The sequence below is a fragment of the Cyprinodon tularosa genome, unplaced genomic scaffold (assembly GCF_016077235.1).
Source record: "Cyprinodon tularosa strain WSP-4 unplaced genomic scaffold, ASM1607723v1 ctg23, whole genome shotgun sequence".
In the NCBI taxonomy this organism is placed as follows: domain Eukaryota; kingdom Metazoa; phylum Chordata; class Actinopteri; order Cyprinodontiformes; family Cyprinodontidae; genus Cyprinodon; species Cyprinodon tularosa.
Window position 1 is genome coordinate 1528074 of NW_024038861.1, and position 9240 is coordinate 1537313.

At 41.8% G+C, this 9240-nt stretch overlaps 1 long non-coding RNA gene across 3 annotated transcripts in view; it reads left to right on the forward strand.

The window, feature by feature from the left end:
- The window catches only part of LOC119784635, a 195827-nt gene extending 191928 nt beyond the window's left edge, over window positions 1-3899 (forward strand). For all 3 annotated transcript variants that reach the window (XR_005280954.1, XR_005280952.1, XR_005280953.1), the window contains one exon: window positions 3202-3899. This is a non-coding gene — a long non-coding RNA (uncharacterized LOC119784635). The remainder of the gene's footprint in view (window positions 1-3201) is intronic.
- Window positions 3900-9240: the final 5341 nt, after the last annotated feature.

Below are 9240 nucleotides of genomic sequence, written 5' to 3' on the forward strand. Positions count from 1 at the left end.
ATGCTCAGTTTGGAACACTCTGTTTTTGGACCAAAATTTGTCACTTCAGTTTTGTCTTGATTCAGCTGAGGGAGTTAATGGCATATCTATGCAGTAATTGCTTCTACCTAGCACTTGAACTGGTTTGTAGTCAACTAATAACATCACTCACAAGTGTGTATAGGTTTTCAAACTGGTCAGGAAAAACATTTAATTGATGCTTTCCATATTGCAGTTCCTAATCTATTCAGTATGATTTTTTTGTACATGAATGCCTAGGTGGGAGGTTTTGTTTCAACAGTCATATTTCATGCAAGGTTTTACTAAACCCATGCTTTATCGCTCTTCCCAAATTTCTTTTTCTTTTCTTTTTAACTTGAACATATCTAATTTTTACCAGAATATGCCTTTCTTATTACCACTCACTATTTTTTTCTTCCTGTTATTTTTCAACTGCTTAACTTCAAAAGCTTAACTTTTAAAATTACTTTCTTTAAACTATTTAGTCTTGTGTGTACCTGTAAGCTTTCTTCTCTCTACTAGTTTTTGTCCCTGTCACACCAGAATTTTCTCACTGGGAGGCAATGAAAGTATTTCTGTTCTACTCTTTTTTTTATTGTATTACAGCTCACAATTTTTTGCTACTTGATTTTGATATATTCCGAAAAATATTACACCATCAATAATGGTTGTAATGTGATAAAATGTCAAAAAAATTCAGTGTTCAGTCTTACTAGATGAAAAGCAAAAATGTAGTTTTATTGGCACCTCAGCTGCACAAGAAATTGATGAGAGGATCTTATTCACACACTAAAATTAAAGCAACAATAAGTCACTCCAAACACACTGCAGTTCAGAAGTGGCAGTAATGCACAAATAAAAGTTGTTTGTCAACGGTCAATAAATCCAATGAACAAGTCACTCCCTCTGACCATTAGAGGAAGAGGAAGTAGGCAACTGTTTATGCGCAGCTTAGCGGCCTTGTCTCAATACTAGCGCTAAATCCTATTCACTGCAATGAAGTGTGCGCCTGGAGTACAGTAGGTGCAATGAAGGGTTTTGGATGCACAGTTTACAAAGTATGCTAAATTGTAACGATTGGGACTTGCACCCTACATGGTAAGGCAGACATGGATAGGGACCATTCTTGCTTTTGCATTGCTAATGCTAAAAAATATTTTTGTATCTGCAACAACAAAACCTTTTGTAATAACATTTACAGTAAAATATAAACTATTTTGGTAATTAAGCATGAAAACATGTTTTTTTAACACAGGCGCAGGAACTGCCTTTGTTTTAAATTTCCCTAATTTATTCAACAAATGAGTAAAATTTAAAAAAGAATGTCAAATGTGTACGAGACATACTATATCTCAATTGATGAGGATTAAAAAAATACACATTAGAATATGAAAAAAAAAAAAAAAGTGGGTTGGAAAAAAAATCTAAATAAAGGCACTTTAAGATGAAAATAAATCAGACATGTCACATCATACTTTCCTTAAAGTTTTTTTTTCTTTTTTAAAGTTTTCAATCTTTTGAAATACGAAAAGTAACTATAAATAATTATTAATGTCATATTAGAATACATTTCATTTACATTTAGTGCTTCTTGTAAGTAGATTTAGTGAAATATATTTCAAAAGCTATATTCATACCTCAAATATCCTATATATCATATATTTTTATATTAGTTTATATCTTATATCTAGAGCTCAATTCATGTCTACTTTCTAAATCTTACATCTAAATATCCTAAATCTTAAATCTCAGATCTAAATCTTATAAAGATATGTTTATCACCCACTCCCCTTTATTTCACAGATATGAAATATAGATTCACATAGAAAAATAACATTTTATAAATAGATCTAGGATTAAGTAATGAATTTTACATGTACATTCAGACATAACATTTAGATATACACTATATTGCCAAAAGTATTTGCTCACCTGCCTTGACTCACATATGAGCTTAAGTGACATCCCGTTCCTAATCCATAGGGTTCAATATGACGTCGGTCCACCCTTTGCAGCTAGAACAGCTTCAACTCTTCTGGGAAGGCTGTCCACAAGGTTTAGGAGTGTGTTTATGGGAATTTTTGACCATTCTTCCAGAAGCGCATTTGTGAGGTCGCACACTGATGTTGGACGAGAAGGCCTGGCTCTCAGTCTCCGCTCTAATTCATCCCAAAGGTGTTCTATCGGGTTGAGGTCAGGACTCTGTGCAGGCCAGTCAAGTTCATCCACACCAGACTCTGTCATCCATGTCTTTATGGACCTTGCTTTGTGCACTGGTGCACAGTCATGTTGGAAGAGGAAGGGGCCAGCTCCAAACTGTTCCCACAAAGTTGGGAGCATGGAATTGTCCAAAATGTCTTGGTATGCTGAAGCATTCAGAGTTCCTTTCACTGGAACTAAGGGGCCAAGCCCAGCTCCTGAAAAACAACCTCACACCATAATCCCCCCTCCACCAAACTTTACACTTGGCACAATGCAGTCAGACAAGTACCGTTCTCCTGGCAACCGCCAAACCCAGACCCGTCCATCCGATTGCCAGATGGAGAAGCGCGATTCGTCACTCCAGAGAACGCGTCTCCACTGCTCTAGAGTCCAGTGGCGGCGTGCTTTACACCACCGCATCCGACGCTTTGCATTGCACTTGGTGATGTATGGCTTGGATGCAGCTGCTCGACCATGGAAACCCATTCCATGAAGCTCTCTGCGCACTGTTCTTGAGCTAATCTGAAGGCCACATGAAGTTTGGAGGTCTGTAGTGATTGACTCTGCAGAAAGTTGGCGACCTCTTCGCACTATGCGCGTCAGCATCCGCTGACCCCGCTCCGTCAGTTTACGTGGCCTACCACTTCGTGGCTGAGTTGCTGTCGTTCCCAAACACTTCCATTTTCTTATAATACAGCTGACAGTTGACTGTGGAATATTTAGGAGCGAGGAAATTTCACGACTGGATTTGTTGCACAGGTGGCATCCTATCACAGTTCCACGCTGGAATTCACTGAGCTCCTGAGAGCGACCCATTCTTTCACAAATGTTTGTAAAAACAGTCTGCATGCCTAGGTGCTTGAATTTATACACCTGTGGCCATGGAAGTGATTGGAACACCTGATTCCAATAATTTGGATGGGTGAGCAAATACTTTTGGCAATATAGTGTAGATTCAACATTTGAATGTAGTTTAATTTCTTAATTTTCTACTTCTAGAAACCAAATGAGATGGGGATATGCACAACATACTATCTGGACGACCTGGTCTACTCCAGTGACTGATAATCTGCTGCGAGAATGCTCAGAAGACCACCTGGGAACATTTGATCTTTATTTACCACTTTCTCGGTGAGATGAAAAAAAAGTGACTCATGGGAAGATAAAAGGGACAAGGGACAATTTTGAATTGTTAGTTTAAAACATGTCCATGTTTTTATGCGATTTCCGCACAGGGTTGTTAACACTGATGAGTTATTAGCACAACTCTCTGTCTGTTGTCCATGTTGTGTCTCCTGGCCTCATTGTTGAGCGATGTATAGTGCTGAATGATTCCCATAACCTGTCTCTTGTTTGGACTGTAATATGCTTGACATTTCATTTGTACTTTTGTGAAGTCCTGGAAAACAGATTTCTGCATATTTTTTTTTGATACATACTTCTTTATTGCTTAAATTAAGAAATATTGATGAGAGCAAAATAGTTTTAATCTGTTTACTGTATCATTGATGTAAGTGTATGCTGTTACTTGATTTCATAAAATATGATATTTAAAGGTAATGAATCAAAGAAATATAACTTAATCAAACTGTGTTGTTACCTTCATTTATTATGTACATCTAAAGTAAGCAATTACTGTAAGTAAATACTATTTCATTATCTTGTTTGCTTAAACTTATGTATAAATATATTCAATAAATAAAGCTCTAGTTTGCACAACTGGAAATGCCCGGGTCTCTGTTTTTATTTTAATTGCAATTCCTTTTTTTCAGGTGTTGAAAACTATTTAAACTTTACAGAGTATCTGATTATTTTAACTGCTTTAATAAATAAGTTTATTATACAAAGAAAGAACTGGGTTGCACAACTTAAACTACCTAGTTCTCTGAACCTATTCTTTTATGCAACTGGTTTGCAAATTTTTTTCAAAGTAACAATAACTAATTGGATTTTACAGTGTACAATCCAGTCCCTGTACCCAGATAAATTTGATAACAAAGTCTGGTATTAGAAACCAAATAAACAAAGCTGTTGAGATACATTTTTCTGCTTTAATTGTAAATCACTTGAAAGAGATTAAAGAGTATATCTGAGCTGATGGCTTACAGTTTGGATGGAACAGCTCGGCAGGCTCTGAGTTAAATTTATCCTTCGAATTTTTTTTTTGCCTCACCCTAAACAAATAAATACTAGTTCTAATCCAATGGCTACCAAACAAACACCCAATATTAAATAGTATAAATCTCACTTAAGGTTTAGGTCCACCTCCTCCTCTTTAACACAACTTCTTATTTATTTGCAGTAGAGGTCCTAATAAATACACACAGCTACAAAGACTGAAATTGCATCATGATACAGATAGCCCCTACTCCTCGTTCCCAATATTTGTTTCCTTTAATTACAAAGAATGAGTCACATTACACCAATCAATATCTCAAAAAATATATATTCAAATTTGACCTAGAAAACAGCGCCAGTGCCCCCATTTTATCATTGATTTTTGATGCAAGGCGATTTAGTTTTGAGTGATTTTTTTTCTCCCTTTTTTTATTTACTTGGTCCCAAACAGCACATAAATATTTACTTCGAAGATAAAGCACTAGTTGCAGGAGAATGAGTATTGAGTTTGGAGGTAAGCATGTGTGTATGATCCAATATCCATCCAAAGAAAAGCTGTACATTGTCTCGGTAAAAACAACGATATAAATATAGCCATATTTGTTAGAGGCAGGGTCAATATCAAAAGGTGGATATGCTTTGCGCCTCTGAGGCTGCTTAGAGAGATGCTTTGAAATCGATGTTTTGTCTGGCATCCAGCTCATTGTCTGATTACAATTTTCTTTCTTACAGCAACCAGATTAATTTCTTTTTCATATTCGATGAAGGTGGAACATCATTTCTCTCTGTTTTACTAGATCTAAAACTGTAAAAGTATTTCTCCTAATAGTTATTTCATTCTTGAAATAGCACTGAACACAGGTTGGGATTACTGAACTGGGACGTTTTTCTATGCTGTGCCTCCCAGTCACCACATATTTTCACAAGGGAGCTGCCCTGTACAACCACAGGCCTGTTCTGTTGGTGATCGAGTGTCACTGGGGCTGCTGGGAGTCAAGTGCTCCTTTAGGCCAGCTACCCACTATAGCCAGCAGAAATCTCTTGGGGTAGAAACACACTGGTGAAAATATTAAGGAGCGCCTTACCCCCAGCTCCTATCAAAGAAGTCACCATAAAAAAGAATACTCAGACACAGGGGTTCTTAGCAAGTGCTGAAGAACAATAGTTTCCAAACCCACATATTTTACCTCCACACAGGCTTTAAGCTATTTTTACCTACCTTGTATGCAGTATGAGAGCTTGTACAGCTGCAAAACATAGTAACACCTTTGTCAGCAAACATCTCTGTTAAAGTTTCTGTTAGTGAGTGTCAAATAAACTGTTGGCCGACACAGCTTACTGAACTCGACTCGTCGTCAGGGTTTTATTCACACACACATAACCATGAACTTACATGTTATAGCTCTCGTCTGTCTCGCGAACTCTCGCGTTACTTCCTGTATATAGTATAATGACGTAATGCACCACTTACACTACTGATACCTTGACATCTCCCCCTCAAATTATTATACTTCTATAACATGGGGTCACAACATTAAACTTATTGTTATTAAACCATATTTCCTGTTGGTCTAAACAACTTAAAGAATTACTTCTTTCCTTTCCTGCCTTTTACATATTTAACTTTCAAACGCTGTATTTCTCAGACTACTCCAGAATGTAAATCATAACTCAAACTTAACTTAAATTCTTAATAAACTTAGATTCTCTGTTCTCTGAGTTACTTAACTAAATGTCCATCCTTTTCACAGGTCTACTAACTCTACCAAACCTGGTCACTGTCAGTCCTTGTGGTGTTACTTTAGGACTATCAACCTTACTCTCACACAGTCCCTGGTCAGAGCCATGTTGTGGTGTTTCTTTCTCTGGCTCTGTGGCTGGCTGCCCAGAGTCTGCTTTCTCTTCTTCCATCAGCGGCGGCACTCTCTGAAGATGTCGCCTGTTTCTCCTAACCTCTCCTCCTCCTGGTGACTTCACCTGGTATGAGCGTGGCGTGCCACACTCCTGCTGCACCGATGCTCGACCTTTCCACACCTTCTCCCCATCCAGCTTGGACAGGACGTGGTCACCTGTGTGCAAGGGTGGTAAGGCCCTCGCGCCTTGTCTCCGGTTGTAGTAGAATGCTTGTTGTTGTTTGGCTTCTTCATCTCGGCGACGGATGAGGTCTCGGTTCGGCTGCTTTGGAATGAGGTTTTTCTTTAGGGACGGCAGTGTGGTGCGAATCTTACGCCCCATGAGCATTTCTGCCGGGCTCACTCCCGTGGATGTGGTTGGGGTGGCGCGGTAGCTCATCAAAGCCAGTAGGGGGTCGTCCTGCTTGAGTATGCGCTTTGCAGTTTGCACAGCGCGCTCTGCATGCCCGTTACCTTGAGGGTTGTGCGGGCTGGATGTGGAATGTTCAATGTCGTACAGCCTGCAAAACTCTTTCCAGGCATCACTGGTGTACTGGGGTCCGTTATCGCTAACTATCAGCTCAGGGATGCCAAACCTGGCGAACGTAGCCTTCATTGACCTCATTACCTGTTCTGTAGTTGTGGTAGGTAAGTGTAGTATCTCCAGATACCATGAGTAATAGTCTGATATCACCAAGTATTGTTTTCCTTTGTATTCACAAATGTCTGTGGCTATCTTTTGCCAAGGTCTCTCAGGCAGGGGTGTTGACAGTAACTGTTCCCTGCGCTGAGTGCGTCTGTTTGTCTGACAAAAGTGGCATGTGTCAATTTTTCTTTTAATGTCCCCTGACATCTTTGGCCACCACACAGTCTCTTGAGCACGTTCTCTACACTTAGACAGGCTCTGATGTCCCTCGTGTATACGGTCTATCATCTCCTTTCTCAAGGCCTGAGGAATTACAATGCGACAGCCCAGCGTGATCAGGCCCTCACACTCAGATAGTGAGTCTCTCATCTCATAGAAGTCTCTAACACTGTGTGAAGTGCTACTCACTCGTTTCGGCCATCCATCCCTGATCAGCTTTCTCACACGCTGGAGCTGTGGGTCTTCCTGCGTGGCTGTCCTGATCCTGTCCAGCTTGCTTTGCGAGACAGGCCAGCTGTGGGTCACTGCATTCACGGGACACGCAATGACCGCTTCTGTGGGGCTGTGTCTCTCTTTCAGCGGGCTGCGTGACAGTGCGTCGGCTATGACCAACGTTTTGCCCGGTGCATACTCTGCCTTTGCATTAAAGCGCATAAGCCGCATTAAGAGTCTTTGACACCTAACAGGCACCGTGTCTAAGTCTTTGCTGTTTATTAGCGGCACCAGTGGCTTGTGATCTGTTATGAGTCTGAATTTTTCCATGCCTACCAAGTACTTCTGGAACCTTTCACAGGCCCATACTCCCGCCAAACACTCCTTTTCTATTTGCGCGTACCTGGTTTCCGCGTCTGATAGTCTCCTGGAGCAGTACGCTATCGGTTTCCAGCTCTCTCCGTGCAGCTGGAGCAGGACTCCTCCCATCCCGTAGCTACTCGCATCCGCTGACACTGTGGTCGGTCTCTGTGGGTCGTAGTGGGCCAGTACAGGCGATGTGACGAGGGCTTCTTTCAAGTGCTGAAACGCTCGCTGCTGTGGCTGATCCCATGTCCAGGCCATCTTCCCCTTTAGGAGATCGTACAGTGGACCTGCGACGGTTGCCATGTCTGGAATGTTTTGCTCATGTAATTAATCATGCCTAATGCACGTTTCAGTTCATGTACATTGGTGGGCGCATCTAACTCCCTGATGGCGCTCACCTTCTCTGGGTCTGCCTGAACCCCGTTGGCGTCCACGATGTGGCCCAGGAAGCGTAACTGTGGTTGTGCGTAGACACACTTTTCTTCATTCAGCTTAAGGCCTACTTGCTTCATCCTTTCAAGTGTGCTTTGCAAGTGTCTGTCATGTGTGGCCTTGTCTTTTCCATGCACAATCACGTCATCCATGTACCCGGCGACTCCTTCCAGGCCCTCGAGCAGCTCGTGCATCTTGCGCTGGAATATCTCCGGGGCTATGTTTATCCCAAACGGAAGGCGGGTAAAGCAGTACCTCCCAAAAGGTGTGATGAATGTGGTTAGGATTCTGCTTTCTTCATGCAGCGGTATCTGCCAAAAGCCTGAGGCAGCGTCGAGGGATGTGAACACGGTTGAGCCCGCCAGCTTGGCCAGAGTCTCATCTGTGGTAGGTAGCTGGTAAGTTTCTCTCTTCAGATTTTCATTCAGCTTCTGGAGCCCTACGCAGATTCGGACGGCACCTGACGGCTTCAGGACTGGCACCATTGGTGCGCACCATTCTGTGGGTTGTGTCACTTTGACGATCACGCCGTGTTCCTCCATGCGTTGTAGCTCAGCTTGGACTTTGGGTAGGAGTGGCAGTGGGACTCTCCTGGCTGTGTGTACAGCGTGTGGCACAGCGTCATCACGAAGGTGAATCTTCACTGGCTCCGTCTTCATCGTGCCCATGTGGACGGCTGCTGCCTTCACCTGCTGTACTCGCTTCACCAGCCCCATCTCTACTGCTGTGTCCCTGCCCAGTAAGTTATTAACTGTAGGCCCTCTAGCTACATAAATATTGAAAATATGTTTTCTCTGTTTGTGTAATGTGCTAGCTGTAAATTGTCCCATAATGTCCAATGTTCCTCCTGGACTCTCTAATGGGCCATGGTGTGGCTCCAGCTTTCTTTCTGGTTTAAGTGCCTTGAATGTTTCCATGTTCATTACAGTGACGTCAGCGCCTGTATCTATTCTAAATCGCACTGGCGTGTACCCTATGTGGATCTGCTCTGTCCATTGCTCTGCACTGCTTTGTTTTTGTTTACTCACTGCACCTAAGTAGAAACTTTCATCCTCTTCGTTCCCTTGGTTTACTTCCCTCACAGTCTTTGTGAAGCATTTTCTTTCCCAATGCCCCTTCTTCCCGCACTTCTTGCATTCAGAATCCGACGCT